Source organism: Vombatus ursinus, unplaced genomic scaffold (genome assembly GCF_900497805.2).
Source record: "Vombatus ursinus unplaced genomic scaffold, bare-nosed wombat genome assembly UNPS02014805.1, whole genome shotgun sequence".
In the NCBI taxonomy this organism is placed as follows: Eukaryota; Metazoa; Chordata; class Mammalia; order Diprotodontia; family Vombatidae; genus Vombatus; species Vombatus ursinus.
The window spans coordinates 3530932-3549513 of NW_020954583.1; the positions used below are offsets into that span (position 1 = coordinate 3530932).

An 18582-nucleotide genomic window follows, 5' to 3' on the forward strand; every position below is an offset into this window, starting at 1 on the left:
GTGGCCTAACTATTTTTAGAGTTTTTAATCAGTCCAGTCACTCTGGAAATGATTTTGTAATTGTGCATAAAAAAGTCACTAAATTGTTCATATATTTTAACTCATTAATGCCACTGCTAGATGTATACCTAGAAGAGGTCAAAGACAGAATGAAAGATCCCATGTAAACCAAAATAATCATAGCAGTGCTTTTTTAAGGTAGTAAAAAAATTTAAGGAAAAATTAGGAGGCAAATGTGTCTCTCAATTAGAAAATGGCTGAAAAAATTGTAGCAAACTGATGAAGCTTGGCACACCCATGCTGATACTTACATATATGTACATATGTATGTGTGTATATAGGATATATGTATAATGAATGTATATATGTTTGTATTATATATGCATATATGCAACATATGCATATATGATGGGATATTATTGTGCCATAAGAAATAAATACGAGGAATTTAGAGTAATGAGAAGAGGGCATAATATGGAAAGAATGCTGAATTTGGAGTCAAAGAACCATCATCTGATCTTGGTTCTTCCACTTATCAATTGGGTGACCTTGGTCTGAGTCTCAGTTTATTTTATTTTTAAAATACATTGGATTACATGACCTCTTTGGTCTCTCTTGTATATAATCCTTTGATACAGAATGAAGTAAACAGAAGCAGGAAAACAATTTGGACAGTGTTGACAATCTAAACAAAAAGAACACAAAAATGAAGTCAAATACTTTGTGATTTTTATGGCCAACTTTGGACCAAGAGAACAAAGGAAGTAATATACTTTTTTTTCCTTTCAATGGACAATTAATTGGGGGTAAAGGGGGCAGTACTCATATGGAATGGTACATATAAATCCTTACCCATGAAGGTTTTACATATCTTTGTGGAAAATGATATAATCATACCCATTCTCTAATTTTGATTTGATGTGGAAAATCAGTAATCAGTCCTTATGTAGTCTGATGCTCCTGTCTGGGTATAGGCTTTAGGCGAGAAGTGAAGCCAAAAATTCAGGTGTTTTTGGTCAGGTTCAGTTACAAATTTTCATCTCTCACCAACCTGCTCCCTAGTCACTGACCTATATTCTCCCCCTCCCCACCCCTCTGAGAGTTTTTATGAGCATTCATGGGAAGGAAAGGAAATGTGGGAAAGGGGGAAGAACCAAAAAATGGCACTATGATTTATTTATTTTTAGCCTGGGGGAAAGGAAAGGAAAATACTGGATCTAGTTCTGGTTTACCTCTGCCTTTGGGAAGGGTGGGGGGAATCTGTTGATTATATCTTTCCACTTAAAAGTTATTATTGTTGTTTAGTATTTTTTAATTGTGTCTAACTCTTTGTAACCTCTTTTGGGGTTTTCTTGGCAAAGATACTGGAGTAGTGTGCCATCTGCTTCTCCAGCCCATTTTACAGATGAAGAAACTGAGGCAAACAGGGTTAAGTAACTTGCTCAGGGTCACACAGTTAATTAGTGTCTGAGGCCAAAGGATACACAGCTAGTAAAGTATCTGAGGCCGAATTTGAACTCAAATCTTCCTGATTCTAGACTCTACACTCTATCCACTGTGCCACCTAGCTGCCCTGACAAGTAATTACCTTTGTTAGACAACAGCCCCTTTTGTTGAATCAATAAATCTGAACTGAATGTGAATACGGCCTGTATACCTCGAAAGATTTAGTCATACCCTGAGAAATTTATATAAAAAGAAGGAATTCTCTCAGAGACAAAAATGCTGAGCTTCTAGAAGTGAAGAGGAAAGAGTAGCCCAGGACAATCAGTGAAGAAATAAAAAGGACAACTGATCTGTGGAAGAGAAGGGAGATGTTAAGGAGAGCCATTATCTCTATAGGCATCCTAGAGCTGAAGACATGGGCTGATGTATCTGTCTACCTAACCATTTCCAATAACCTGAATTTTGCTTTAACCATAAAGCCTGGAGTTAACTAGAGACAGATACAAGTGTAGATTAGCGGAGACCCCAACCTCTGCCTAAATGTTAGGAATTTTCCTAAATGGGGGTATGGAGCAATTGTGATTAAATTTATAACTTTTCACCTAAAATAAATTCCTTAATGCCTCAGAGGAAGGAACCATGTGTACTTTAAATGACATAATATTTCCTTTAGGCTTAAATTGAGCTAATTATTATAACAAGATATTATTTCATTTATCAAAAATTTACTAAAAAATAAAAATCATAGGCTTCTCTATCAATCTGACTCAGCCCCCAGACAGGAGAAAACTTGGCAGTTTTCTACCAGGGGTTAACCCTGGACCTTTCTGTTATCTCTGCATCCCAATACCCAGACACTGTACCTTCCTGCTGAAGCCCATCTTTTCACAAATAAGGCAGCAGTTAAATCAATCGGATTTATCTAGACAGCAAAATAAATTCAGTTATTTAAACAAAAAATAGAAAAGTAACTTTGCAGACCAGAATAATCTTTGTAATCTATTTCTCCCCTACTTGAGTAGACAGGAGGGGAAGGAATGAGAGACTGTATTTCAGAGTTTGGTACCTTATGTTCCCTAATGGAAAGTCAGCAGGTTACTGGTCCCATTGAAGCTACTAAAAAAGGAGGCTGCTTCAATTCCAGGGATTCTGGGAGCAACTGCATACACTATTGCAACCAAGACTTAGACAGCAGGATCAGCCAGCTCCATCATACCCTCCTGGATTGATTGATATGCTGTCTGACACAGTCACTGCATTTGTTGCTTTTCCTTAACCTTTTGTTTTGTTTTGTTTTGGTTACAAAGTAGGAATCACTAGGAAAATGGTGAGGGGGTCTTATGTGATAGAAATGACTGTGATATAAAAACAAGATGTGTCAGTGAAAATATTTTTAAAAAGCAAAAGGAGAAAAATAAAACATCAACCTAAGCCTTATATAGTTAACACAAATGGGAAGAGTATTTCTATCTAAGTATCAGCACTCATTCAAAAATTATTTTGGACACAGATACAGTGAAGATTTTTTAAAAAAATGTTATCAAATTCTATTATTTGTTTTAATCAGCAAGAGCAAATGAGATATGACCTGTTCCAGATATATGGATTTCCTAATGTGTTAGAATAAATAGATTGTTGTTCATACTATAATAGACTGAATTCATTGCCTGGGGAGGGGACTGCATTATAATTTAAAAAGTTGCCACAACATTCCTTTGAGGTTAGTAGGGAATGTTTCCCAGGTTCTTAAATTCATTTATATTGAAAGTTTGTTGCAGTTTTATAATGTGCTTTCATTAGTAGTTTAGAAACTTATACTAATATATAATATATATGTATGTATACTATATAGTACTATAGAAAATAGATATTTTATTTCCATTTTTTGAGAGGTACTATGAATAACCCAATGCCTACATCCCCAAGATAGCAATTCTTTATTTTATGAAAGGCTTCAGTAATGCCAAGGTTTTGGGTGTGGCTTTCTAGATGAGGGGAGAAAAGAGTAAGAGATTTTAGCAAAATATTCTCTGGGGGTTAGTCTTTCATTCTTTTGTAACTCAAGAGGGTATAATGCTAGCAGTTTTTCCTTGACATAAAAACCTGGATTTACTTTTGCATATCCATTGTGTGATAGCTAATGTCACTGAATTTCACTTAACTTAACCAAGAGGTAGTGATGTCTAAGATAAAGATTGAATTTGAAAAGAATTTTGGATAGAGAAAGGGCAGAGAGGGACATTCACTGAACTGGTATGGGTCATTCTGAGAAGTAAATGATGAACACCAAGAGAGTCAGTTTGGCTAAAGCAAACAGTGCCTGTGGAGACAGTGTTGTATTATAACCCTTGAAAGATACATTGGCACCAAGTTGTGAAGATCCCAAACTAGGAATTTTTATTTGACCCAACAGGCACATAATAGGGAAGTTACTGGAGTTACTATTCAGTAACTGGAGTTACTGAATAGGTGAGTGACATGGTTAGACCTGTGGTTTAGGAATATCTCTAGCATTGGTGTAGAGCAGTATTTCTCAAATCATGCTGCAAAGAATCTGGAAATATCCCGTTTAAAAAAAAAAATCAGGAGCAGCTAGTTAGTGCAATGGATAGAGCACTAGCCCTGGAGTCAGGAAGACCTGAGTTCAAATTTGGCCTCAGACACTTGACACTTACTAACTGTGTGACCCTGGGCAACTGGACCCCATTACCTAGTCAAAAAAAAATCAGCATTATGTTCTTTTTTGTTGCTGTTGTTCAGTTGTGTCTAACTCTTTGTGACCCCATTTGGGGTTTTCTTGGTAAAGATGCTGGAGTAGTTTGTCATTTTCTTCTCCAACTCATTTTACAAATGAGGAAACTTTTTGCCCAGGGTCACAAAGCTTATAAATGTCTGAGACCAGATTTGAATTCATGAAGATGAGTCTTCCTGACTCCAGGCCCAGCACTCTACCAGCTCACTACACCACCTAGCTGAGGAAAGCATAGAAAATGGGAATTCAGTTGAGGTTTGAGGAAGACAACAAGTATTTACTAAGCACCTTCTATGAGCCAGGCTCTGCACCATTTAGTTGCCCTATATTCTTTTTTTTTCTTTGTAACAGACCTTAAAAATATCAATTTAAAGCATTTTATTACAAGGATTCTGCTGAGGTTTTCTTTAAACTTAAGCCTTCTAACCTTATGGAAAAAGTTTGAGAATTATTGGTATAGAAGATAGACTGGAGAGGGAAGAAACTTGAGTCAGAGAGACCAATTAGTAGGCTACTGGAATAGCCCAGGCAAGAGGTATTGAGGGCTAGGGTGAACAGAGAAATGTAAAATCAAGTCAACAAGCATTGATTAAGCACTTACTATTTGTCAGGCACTGCGCTAAGTTCTAGGAATACAAAGAGAAGCAAAAACAGACAGTCCCTGTCCTCAAATAATTAACATTCTATTGGGGGAAGGCAAAAGAAGAGGACAAATGCCAGAGATTCAACAGAAGTAAAATTGAGAAGACCTGAAAACTGATTGAAGGGCAATCTGTTCTGCCCTTTGGTTCCAAATAGAGGAAGTCTAATCTCTTCTCCCCATGACAACTTTCAAATATTTGAGGCTGTCATGCCCCACTTTAGTCTTCTGCTCTCCTGGACAGATAGGTAGGATAGATAGATACACATATAGACAGATGATATGTAAATTAAAGTATTTATTAAACTCTTACTGTGTCCCAAGCACTGAACTAAATACGAGGGATACAAATAAAAGCAAGGATAAGCATTCTTAGTTCCTTCAAGTGTTCCTTATAGTTCTCTTAGGTGAAACAAGTGATCAGAGCATTAGGTTAGTCTTGTAGCCTAATACAAATGATAACATTTGACTTTAGTCTGCTTTAAGCCACACTCTAGATAAAAGAAGACTTTGTAACCTCTGGATCACTATGGGGATATGAGTCCAGAATAGGATAGAATAGAGAGGACAGAATAAGATATTACTAGCTGCCTGGAGGCTATCCTTTAATGTTGGTCTGTAGGATTACCTGCTGCTCTGTAATTTCTATTTACAATTCTTAGTTCTATTCTCTGAGTCCAAGGAGAGTCAAGTCAAGTCAAATCAAATCAAGACGCATTTATTAAACTTCTACTATGTACCAGGCACTGTACTAAATGTTAGGGATAGAAAGGAAGAAGAAAAGTTCTAGTGGTTAAAGTGTTTACAACTTAATTGGGGAGACAACAATGAAAATAATAATGTATAAATGAAATATTTGTTGTTATTCAGTTGTTTCAGTCATGTCTGACTCTTTACAACCTCATTTGGTGTTTTCTTGGCAAAGATACTGAAGTAGTTTGCCATTTCTTTCTCCATTCCATCATTTTATAAATGAGGAAATAGAGGAAAACAGGGTTCAGTGATTCTCTCAGAGTCACAGAGCTAATAATTGTCTGAGGCCAGATTTTTTTTTTTAGGCAATTGGGGTTAAGTGACTTGTCCAAGGTCACACAGCTAGTAAGTGTCAAGTGTTTGGTCTGAGGCCGGATTTGAACTCAGGTCCTCCTGACTTCAGGGCCAGTGCTCCATCCACTGTGCCATCTAGCTGCCCCTCTGAGGCCAGATTTGAGCTCGCAAAGATGAATCTTCCTCATTCCAAGCCTGGAACTCTATTCACTGTGCCTCCTAACTGCCCATAAATGAGATATACAGAGGATAAATTAGAAGTATTCTCAGAAGGAAGACACTGGCATTAAGTAGAAAAAATTTAGGCCTTAAAATCTCTTCAGTTATCTGCAAACAGATATTGGGTTACCATAAATCTTCTATTCTTAAAGCCAAATAAACCTAGCTCTTCTAAGCAACATTCTTGTCAGCTTGTCTCTGGGCCCCTCCCTATCCTGGTTGGCCTCCAATGTACACTCTACTGTTTATCAATATCTTTCCTAAACTGAGTCAGGTAACAGTAAACATAATACTCCAGATGTCATCTAGCCAGACAGAATACAAGGAAGAACTGTCTTAGGCATTCAGATTCCATCTGAGAGATGACAAGCATTTGAAAAAAAAAGCAGAAAAATCAGTCACTTGATTGCTTTGAAACACCCATATATTCAATATCATGTCATCCAAACACAAATATTAATAGATTTTTTTTTTACTTTTAATCCAGGTATTTAACTACTCTCATGTTTTCTGCCTTTAGAATCCATATCCATTATAGTAAACTTAAAGGTGTTGGGAATTAATGTTTTGACAGGAAGAAAAAATACACTATGGATTTTCTTTATGGTTTGTTCAGATGATTTTGGAAAGTGATGAGAAATTTAGGAAAAGCTAAGCAACTTCCCCTACTCTTCCTAAATCCAGGGTTCTGAACTTTTAAAAATATTTTGATCGTTGTATTTCTACATACTTGGTTTACTTTGTAATACTGTATATTTTATTTTATACATTTAGATCATTTAGAAAAGGGAGTCATCTGCTTCCCCAGACATCCAAAGAGGACACACAAAAAAGATTAGAATCCTATCTCTAGATCTGGATTACTGTTCCAGAATTAATTACAGTTTTGTAATAATATCTTAATTCATAAATATGATACAAATCTAGATCTTTATCTAAATTCCTGGAATTATTATTCAAGAAATTAGGAGAGTATTCTACAATAAGCCTGTTAATAAATAGGCAAAAAATAGGGCCACTGGATCCACTATCATGTGATACTGTCCATCCTTAATGACTGATTTAGGTAATTTCTATTGGGATCAGCTAACAATAAACACACTGTGACTAATTACCTAATCTATACCCAAGGGTTTCTATTCTGATTTCATGTACAATACAGAATACATGCATCTGGTGAGCCTATTTTCTACTCTTTCCTACATTGATTAATAATCACAGATATTTCATTATTATATTTGAACACCATTTGGAAGTACTGAATTTTCTGCCTTCTAAAATGTAATTATGAGTTCACGTATTTTCTCTGCATTCCAAATTCATGTATCTTGTTCTGGGTTTCATTCAAACTAGTAAATGTGGATAAAATACAAATAAACACATTAATGATGGTATTAATGATGATAATAATAATAAATATCTCAATGAAATACTCATTATGGTACCAGTAAATATTATGGTGAAATCAATTCAATTAATCTATTCTTTGGACTCAAAGCTGTTTCATGAGTCCAGGGCTAAAATGAGCCAAAATGAAATAAGTATTAACTTTAAAAAAAGTCTTAACATTTAAATTGACTATAATCATATAAAAATCAAATTAGGATATTGTTTAGAGGTATTAATTTTGTTCAAAATGAAAAAAAATCCTATACACCATTATATTTATGTTCTTTAAAAGTACATAAAAAGGCCTCGACTTTGAACTATGTCTGATTTAGAGAACATTGTGTTCATAATTCTGAGAGATGGTTTTACTTATTTCAGGTCAAATATCCAGAGAAAGACTAGAAAAAAATTAGTCCAACTTTGGTATTTTGCCATTATAAAAGCAAATATTCACAAACATGGAATATCTAGACCTCAGAGAATCAAGTTTTTAAGTACTCTATTCCTGTATAATCTTTGGAACAGAAATTCATTGCATTAAGATAAAATTCTGCATATTCCATTTTCCCGTAGCCTAGAATTCCAAGCAAAGCAACAGATGGTGGGAAGGTTGCAATGAGATGACCAGGGGTGTTCAATAGATTGCTTGCTAATTACTGTGCATTTCTATATACATCACAACAGGATTTGTGTGTAAATTGTCAGTTATGTATTCTATTTATCACCAGTGTCATCCTTTATCTGCAGGCTGTTTTTGGAATCTAAATACTATGCCCCAACTATTAACCACTTCATTTACTCCAAAGTAGGAATGGGGCTTTTGCAAGCATAGAGGCATGTAAGTGCCATTTCTGTTTGTGACTTAGTAATGCAGACATGAACTTTCCCATTTAAATATTGTATTTTGAGGGCAAATGTAGATTATGTTTCAAAGACAGGGTTTTGATTTGAGCTGCAAAATATCATCTTCAGGAATGAAAAATCACTCTAATGTGGACAATAAAACTGAGATGCTTTCTCAGTCAACTTTTCTTTCTCAATGGCAACATTTAATGTTATTTTGTTGGACTTTTCAGGACCAAATTTCTATAACCGTGAAATTCCATGATTGCTCTGAGAGGCTTCCCCCTACCCCTCATAGTATGTAAAACAGATTAGAGAACAAATCACCTAATTGTATCTAGGAAAAAAAATAAGATCAGTTCCTACTTGCATCAATATGATTCCTTTTATATTCAGTAAAGAGTTCTTCTAAATAAAATATTCAAAATTGGAAAGAGCAAAAAGCAAAAATCATGGCTAAATTGCTAAAAGCAAATTTGGGAATCATTCACATATTAATCACATTTTAAATCATAAGAGGAAATGAGACTACCAACAAAGCTAGTAAATAAACAAAAGAGTAGAGGGATTTGTGAAATCATAGATTTAGAGCTATGTACAAACATTTAATCTAACTTCTTCACTTCACAGAAGAACTGGGGCCCAAAGAGGTTGAGTGTTCTGCCTAAGGATACAGATGTATTATACTGCAGGCACGATATTTAAACACAGATTTGTTCATTCCCAATCCATTATGCTTTCCATTGCATCACACTGATGGGCAACTGAGGAGGTAAAGGCACAAAAGCAAGCAACCAATTGTGGTTAGACAAGTATGCATGCAGTTATGGTATATATACAAGAGCAAAGCAGCTGTACCCTTTTTTTATCCCTACTGTATTCTTTTTTGAGATTCAGACTTGAGTTGGTTACAGGAAAACATCATATATCCCAAAGATATAGAAAAGTTCAATACAATAATAATGCTTACAAATAAATCATTTTTTCCTGGAAGAATGCCCACATATAGACCATGGCCAAGAAGTGTTGGGGAAAATAACAACTCTCTGTCCTGTCATTCTGATTCCCTAGTCCATGGGCAACTAGGTGGCACAGCGGAGAGAGCTCTGGGCTTAAAATCAAGAAACTTATTTTCATGAATTCATATCTAGCCTTAGACACTTACTAGCTGTGTGACCCTGGGCAAGTCACTTAATCCTGTCTGCTTCAATTCCTCATCTGTAAAATGGGCTGGAGAAAGAAATGGCGAACCACTCCATTATCTTTGCCAAGAAAACCCCAAAAGGGTTTGGACACAACAGAAATGACTCCACAACCACAAATAAGCCCATCTTATGAAAACTTACAGGTGGAGGGAGCCCTCTACAAGCTATGAATTGATGTCTGATTTTCAGATAAGAGAATCAGATAAAATGAATATTAATAGTTTTATAGCACTTTTGAACTGAATGAAGTTGCCAAAATTATAAGTGAAAACAATAGGTCCAAAACAGGAAAGTAGAAGTGTATTGAGTAGATCACAAAGAAGTTGAAGTATGAGAGACAGAAAATGTATGACTCAAAAAACATTCTGTACAACATTTTGTGGCTGACTACTTTTTTATATTTTTCATCTTTATGAAGAATGTTCACTTTAAAGTGATTAAGATTGCTTGAAAGTTAAAAATATTACAAAGAACTACAAATAGCAATACATTTTTTTGAAAATAAATTTTATTGATTATCTTTTTTATATCACCAACATTTCTCCAAGTATTGCTCTTCCTATTCTTCCTGGGGAGCCATCTCATGTTACAAATATTATGATAATAAAATTTCTAGTTAGCTCATTTTTTTCATCAAAAAATTAAATTTTCTTAAAAGTTTTTCCCCTTAAATGGTATCAACAAAATGCAACTTAAAAAAATAAATGATGGAGTTTGATATCTTTGTACATATGAAATTTCATAAGATTTATTAATAAGACACAAGCATGACATTCATATAAAAAAGTTAATGCATAATTTATCAGGCCACCTCAAGTATTGATTTGTCTATAATAAAACACAAAGGTATAGTCCATTTTTGAATAGTTTTTAAATCCTTAATTGCTTTAATAAAGTTAATATACATCAAGACTGCATAGCTTTGTGAAAATAAAGGACAGAAAAGGTGGGTTTGATCTTAACCAAGAAAATGCATTTCCTATATTGGAGAATAATATCCATATCTTTAAAATAATATGTACTCAAGAACAATAATTGTCATGTTCATGTACATGATAGTCCCAAACTTATGAGAAATAAAAAAAAAATGATATGCCATAGTCCCTGAGAACCAGGTCCTCAGACCTTCAGGACAACAATAGTGTTAAGAAAGAGACTGGGAGTTGTTGAGGGACTTCTTGGAGCCAAGATGGTAGAGTAAGCAGTAAATCACTCTAACTCTCCATATTCATTTCCAAACAACCATAAAATAGCACCCCAAAATAAATCCTGGAAGAGAAGAACCAGCAAAAAGATGGAGTGAAACAATCTTTTAGCCCAAGAAACTTGGAAGATTGGGAAGAAATGTCCATCTCACTCAGGTAAAAGGGGAGTGCATTCCAGGACAGAAAGCATCCCAGCAAGCCCTACCTCAGCAAACTAGTTGGGAGGTCCTGAGCTCCAATGTGGTGGAGCAGGAAAGCACCAACACTAGGACCCCCCACATGCTTTAGAATATCTAGGGGTACCAGCATTCTCCAACCCAGAGAACCACCATGTGCTTCAGCATAGTCCTGGGTAAACAGGCATCTTCCACCATGAGGAGAAAGGAGGCCAGACCTCCATGTGTTTTAGGGTAGCCTTGGGAAATGCAGAAACACCACATTGGGCCTCAGCTCACTCCAGACACCACCACCACTAGGACCCCAGCTCATCACCAGGTAAGCTGCCCAACCCCTACCAGCCTCCGCCAGTGCCAGCCACCCCCCCACCACACCCCCTCAACACAGCACCAGACAGGTGGGTCCCCCATTAGCCTCAGGGAAACATCAGCACAACACCCAGTAAACAGCCAGAGCCTACAGCCTCTGGTACAAGAAGCCTGAAACAGTGTCCCTTCCACTGTGGGAGCAGAGCTCAAATTAAAAAAGAAAAACGAGCAAAAACAACAACAAAATCTGATCGTAGAAAATTATTATGGTGACAGGGAAGACCAAAACAAAAACTCAGAGGAGGACAACAGTGCCAAAACACCTATGGGCAAAATCTCAAACTAAAACAGGTCTCAAGTGGTCTCATAGTGGTCTCAAGCTCAGAAAGAACTCATGGAAGAGGTCAAAAAGGAGCTTAAAAATCATATAAGAGAGGTAGAAGAAAAAATGGGAAAATAAATAAGAGTGATGCAAGACAATTATGAAAAAAAGAGTCAACAGCTTGGAAAACTGCTTAAAAAGTAGAATTGGCCAAATGGAAGGGAAAGTACAAAAGTTAGTTGAGAAAAGCAACTCTTAAAAGTTAGAATTGGGAAAGTGGAAGCTAATGACTCTGTGAGACATCAAGAATCAATCAAACAGATTCAAAAGCATGAAAATATGGAAGAAAACATAAAATGCCTCATGAGGAAAAAACAACTGACCTGGAAAATAGATCCAGGAGAGACAGTATCAGAATCGTTATACTACCTGAAAGTCATAATCAAAAGGAGGACCTGGATAACCTCTTTCAAGAAATTATCAAGGAAAACTATCCTGATGTCCTGGAACTAGAGGGCAAAATAGGCATTGAAAGAATTCACCAATCACCTCAAGAAAGAGATCCCAAAATAAAAACTCCAAGGAACATTATAGCCAAATTTCAGAACTATCAAGTCAAGGAAAAAATAGTACAAGTGGCCAGAAAGAAACAATTCAGATATCATGGAGTCACAATCAGGATTACACAGGACTTGACAACTGCAACATTAAAGGACTGCATGTCATGGAACATATTCCAGAAGACAAAGAAGCTAGGACTACAACCAAGAATCACTTACCTGGCAAAAGTAAGCATCAAGGGGAAAAAAATGGTCATTTAAAGAAATAGAATAATTTCAAGCTTTCATAAGGAGAAGACCAGAACTAAATCAAAAATCTGACCTCCAATGTCAAGACCCAAGAGAAGCATAAATGGATAAAAAGGGAAAAGAAAACATAAGGGATTCAATAAAGCTAAAATATTTACATACCTATTCAGGAAGATGATACCGGTAATTTTAAAAAATTGCATCCTAATAATACAGCTAGAAGGAATATACATAGACAAAGGGTATGGGTACAAGGTGAATTTGAGGGAATGACATAAAAAAATCAAGGGATGAGAAAGAGGAGTACAATGCGTGCAGAAGGAAGGAAGAGGTAGAATGGGGTAAATTATTTCACATGAAGAGGCATGAAAGACCTATTACAGTGGAGGGGAAGAGGGAAGGGTGGGCGATTAGCATCACTTGAACCTTACTCTCATCAGTTTTGGCTCAAAGAAGTAATCATATACACATTCAGTTGAATATAGAAATCTATCTTATCCAACAAGGAAGTAGGAGGGGAGGAGATCAAGTAAAGGGGGTGTGATGGGGACAGACAGAAGGCAGGGCAGATCAGGGGAGGTGGTAGACAGAAGCGAAACACTGGTGAGGAGGTAAAGGGTGAAAGGAGAGAGAGAACAGACAAGAGGAAGAATAGGATGGAGGGAAATACACAGGTAGTAATCATAACTGTGAATGTAAATGGGACAAACTCTCCCATAAAATGGAGGCAGATAGCAGAGTGGATCAAAAACCAGAATCCTACGATGTATTGTTCACAAGAAACACATTTGAAGCAGAGAGACACACAGAGAGTCAAGGTAAGGGGCTGGAGCGGAATCTGTTATGCTTCAACTGAAGTAAATAAAAACCAGGGGTAGTAATCCTGATCTCAGACAAAATAAAAGCAAAAATAGACCTAATTAAAAGAGATAAGGAAGGAAACTACATTTTGTTAAAAGATACTATAGACAATGAAGCAATATCAATACTAAACATATATGCACCCAAGGGTTTGGCAACCAAATTCTTTTTTTTTTTAATTAATTAATTTATTTTTAGTTTTCAATATTCACTTCCACAAGATTTTGAGTTCCAAATTTTCTCCCCATCTCATCCCTCCCCCTACCCCAAGATGGCATGAATTCTGAATGCCCCTTCCCCTAATCTACCCTCCCTTTTATCTTCCCCCTCTTCTCTTACCTGCTTCTCCTTCAGTTTTCCTGTAGGGCAGGATAGATTTCTATATCTCATTTTCTATATATCTTATTCCCCAGATGCATGTGAAAGCAATTTTTTTCAACATTTGTTTTTAAAACTTTGGGTTCCAAATTTTCTGCCTTCCTCCCTCCCCACCCACCCTCACTGAGAAAGAAAACAATTTGATATGGGTTATACGTGTGTAGTCAGGCAAAACACTTCCATAGTAGTCACGCTGTGAAAAACTAAGTATATTTCCCTTCATCTATCTTGCCCCCCTTTTATTCCATTTTCTTTTGACCGTGTCCTTCCTTAGAAGTGTTTGCTTCTGAAGACCCCCTCTCCCAATCTACCCTCCCCTCTATCATCACCCTGCCTTCTTGTCCCCTTCCCCCCCCCCCCACTATTTTCCTGTAGGGTAAGATAGATTTCCATACCCAATTGAGTGTTTATGTTATTCCCTCCCTAAGTTAAATCCAATGAGAATAAGATTCACTCATTCCCTCTCACCTTCTCCCATTTCCTCTCCACTGTAAAAGCCTTTTCTTGTCTATTTTATGTGAGATAATTTACTCCATTCTACCTCTTTCTTTATCCTTCTCCTAGTATAATCCTCTCTTACCCCTTAATTTTATTCTCCAGATATGACCCCTTCATCTTCAACTCACCCTGTGCCTGCTATTTATCTATCTATCTGTATGTATACATACATATATTTTTTCCCTCCAACTACCCTAATACTGACAAAGTCTCATGAGTTACAAATATCATCTTTCCTTGTAGGAATGTAAACAGTTCAACCTTAATAAGTCCCTTATGATTTCTCTTTCCTGTTTACCTCTTCATGCTTCTCTTGAGTCTTGTATTTGAAAGTTAAATTTTCTATTCAGCTCTGGTCTTTTCATCAAGAATGCTTGAAAGTCCCCTGTTTCACTGAATGACCATTTTTCCCCCTGAAGGATTATACTCAGTTTTTCTGGGTAGGTGATTCTTGATTGTAATCCTATCTCCTTTGCCCTCCAGAATGTCATATTCCAAGCCCTCTGGTCCCTTAATATAGAAACTGCTAAATCTTGTGTTATCCTGATTGTGTGTCCACAATACTTGAGTTGTTTCTTTCTGGCTGCTTGCAATATTTTCTCCTTGACCTGGGAACTGTGGAATTTGGCTACAATATTCCTAGGCATTGTCCTTTGGGGATCTCTTTCAGGAGGGGTTCAGTGGATTCTTTCAATTTCTATTTTACCCTCTGGTTCTAAAATATCAGGGCAGTTTTCCTTCATAATTTCTTGAAAGATGATGTCTAGGCTTTTTTTTTATCATGGCCTTCAGATAGTTCAATAATTTTTAAATTATCTCTCCTGGATCTATTTTCCAGGTCAGTTGTTTTTCCAACGAGATATTTTAAAATTGTTTTCTTATTTTTTCATTCTTTTGGTTTTGTTTTACAGTGTCTTGATTTCTCATGAAGTTACTAGCTTCCAGTTGCTCCATTTTATTATGAGAAATCAAGACACTGTAAAATATAAAATGGATAATGTTGTTTATATTAAAATAAAAAGCTTTTGTACAAACAAACTCAGCTCTTCTCAGCAACGTAACGATCCAAGACATTCATAGTTGATCATTACACAATGTTGCTGATATTTTCCTGGTTCTGCTCATTTCACCTTGCATCAGTTTATACAAATCTTTCCAGGTTTTTCTGAAACCATCCTGCTTGTCCTTTCATATTGCACAGTAGTATTCCATTACATTCATATACCACAAGTTATTTAGCCATTCCCCAATTGATGGGCATGCCTTCAATTTCCAATATCTTGCCACCACAAAAGGGCTGCTATAAATATTTTTGCACATTTTCCCTTTTCTGTGATCTCTTTGGGATACAGACTTAGTAGCAGTATTGCTGGATCAAAGGGTATGCACAGTTTGGTTGTCCTTTTGGTATAGTTCCAAATTGCTCTCCAGAATGGTTGGATCAGTTCAACACTCCACCAACAATGCATTAGTGTCCCAATTTTCCCACATTCTGTCCAACATGTATCATTTTCCTTTTCTGTCATATTAGCCAATCTTATAGGTGTGAGGTAGCACCTCAGAGGGGTCCAGATTCCACATCATTTCTTTCTAGGCTCTCTTTTGTTTCCATACAAGGTACCACACGATATGAGCAGTGACAGTACTTGGTCAAAGACCAGGTTAGGCATTATGGATATTTGCAGGTAGGTTTGAGCACCTCCAGGTTAAAAAGGCAAATATTGCAACCAAAGCACTTGTTATCTCCATGGACCTCTTCCAGATGCTATTACCTAGGATTAGGAGATTGAGAAATCATAGAGTCCTGGTAAAAATCAGGTAGATTTGGTTTGAAATCTTTCATTTGCATGACCATGGGCAAGTCAATTTCTCAAAGCTTCAATTTTCTTATCTGTAAAATGGAAATAATAATACTTGTAGCATATATGATATGACATGAGATATTATAAGATGTGAGATATGGTATATTACATTATGTATATATAGTATATTACCTCCCAAAATTGTGAGACTCATGTTAGATAATGTATGGAGTGCTTTGTAAACTTGAAAGTACTAGTTTTTGTTACTAGCTTTAAATAACCTCAGATGTTTAGTTTTCTTCCTTCCTTCCTTTCTTCAATCCTCTCTTTTCTCTTCATCTATCCTTCCCTCCTTTCCATCTTTTCTCCCTTTTTTCCTTTTCTAAAGGGAGCAGTAAACTTGAACTCTCTTTGAATCCTATCCAAATGTCATTTGATGTGGGACTAGTAGCTTCAAACATACACTTTGGCTTTGTTGAATAACTGAGTGCAGTATTCTGTTTTTAGCAACTTCTAAAAAGGATGACAAATCTTACTTTGTAGCTTATTCAGAATGATGGCTTTTTTAAAAAAAAATTATAGCAGTTTTTAAAGATCATCTATTAAATTGTATATTGGTTTTATGATCTATGTTGGTGGTGAGAGTAGCTACAGTGACAAAACATGGATCCTTGAAATATAGATGTGTTTTTCTTATGTAGTGAAACTAGTGATTTTTTTTTAATTGATAGTATTCTTGACAAAAGTAGGAATATAGAAAACCAAAGATGTTACCAGCTCCTTTCACTCTACCTGGCCCTTTTAATCTTTTCCCAAGTTGATTTGCATGACAACCAAGGGTATTGTGGGGATTTGAAAGAATTTTGTCACTCCTCCTGGACATAGAACTTTTGAAATTTTACTAAGTGGATTTCCCAGGCTATTTTTGAAGGAATGTACACAAACAATGAGTATGCTAAGAATTGAAAGGATTTTTCTAACCCAGAGTCAGATTAACACTGGAATGAGGGAGCCTGAACCCAGAAAGGAGAAAAGCAGTTCAAAAGACAGACTTAAACATAACCTTAGGGTTTCTACTGCCTTTGGCTAAGTGAGGCTACAACTCTCTACCAGGAGGGAGACTTAGCAGTTGTACTTCCAACATATGGCAGCAACAAAGGATCTGAAGTTGCTGCAGAAGTGAAGATTAGCAGATAATGGCAACTCAGCAGAGATGCCCAGTAGGAGTGGAGACTCTCAGCAGCAAATAGAGGAATCTAGCAGCAGAGATTTCCAACAAAAGAGCCCTTCAGCAGACAGTAGCTTAACAGAGAAAAGAGAGCAAAGAAAGACTCTGGCTCAATCAGAGAAGGTAATTTTGCCCAATGACATTACAAAAAAATATCCAACAATGGATGTATGGGTTGCCCTTATAAGGGGCATGCGTGTCTTTCTGACATATATGCTTCCCATGTATGTTCTTTGGTCATGTGTGTTTTCTGCATGCATTACCTCCACCACTGGTGACTTGATAAAACCATGTGTAGTGGAAAATTGAGAAGGGACCATAGATCCTCTGGGTTCTCAAATTAATGAATATAAGGACAGTTAACAGAGCCAGTGACTCAGCTATTTGTACCTTCTAATAAAACACTGGTGGATGGCATTTAGGTTTGTCTGAGAGGATCAGCCATGTCCCTTGTGGTCTAAATATAAAATCAGATGGTCCTACTCTGAGACTAGATAAGGAGGAAGAACCCAGTTCTTGAGTTTGTACTTCTCCTTTTCCCTTGTGGAGAATGCAATGCATCTTGCAGCAGAAGCACAGGGAATTCAGTAGAGCAGAGTCCAGTTATGGAGTCAAGTAGAGTTGAGTCTACAAGAGGAGTTCATACCTGCATCTGGAATTCTACTCAGGAGATGGCAGTTCCCAAAGCTGTGCCTCCTGCTGGTCCTAGGGTATAGACTCCAGCTCTTTCCAAAGTACATAGCAGTACACTAGGCCCTTATGTCAGTTGAACTTGTAACTAATAGTGACAAGAATCAAGCAGCCGAGTGACGTCCATTGGAGCAATGCCATGCTTCCTTCCCACCTCTGCTTTTTCTCTGGACTGCACCCCCTCCTGTAGTAATTATATCACCTCCCCCTCCTTCTAGCTCACCTATATATTTATGTTTTTCTCTTTTATGATGTAAGCTCCTCGAGAATAAGGACAATCTTGTTTTCTTGTACTTGTATGCCCAGCACATAGCACAGTGGTTGGCACATATTATGCACTTTATAAAATGCTTTACACAGCTATTCAGCAGCATCCAGCTGGGTTGGGCTGAGCAACATCAGGGATTCTGCAGCCACACAAGATCTTGTATGAGTTGAACCAATCAGTAAGCATTATTAAATGCTTACTATATACTAGGCACTATGCTAATTGATTGGGATGTGATGAAAAGCAGTAGGTAAGAAACCAGTAGATAGGAAGAGGCTGAAGATGAGCAAGAGAGAGAATGTTAGGATCAAGGACACATGTAATGGAGTTGGCCTTATTGAAGAGAAGGTCTACTTCTTCATCAGAGACAGGAATAAAGGCATAAATTGTGGGGGGTGATGTCAATGGGTGAGATGAGAAGGATAGTCCCAGTAAGTATAAAGGAAGGGGAGGGGTTGTGGGACATGTTGAGCACAATGAATAGGTTTAAGAGAA

The 18582-nt window shown here is 36.8% G+C and overlaps 1 pseudogene; it reads left to right on the forward strand.

The window, feature by feature from the left end:
- LOC114051734 overlaps nucleotides 1-11406 on the forward strand; it is a 49263-nt pseudogene extending 37857 nt beyond the window's left edge.
- Nucleotides 11407-18582: the final 7176 nt, after the last annotated feature.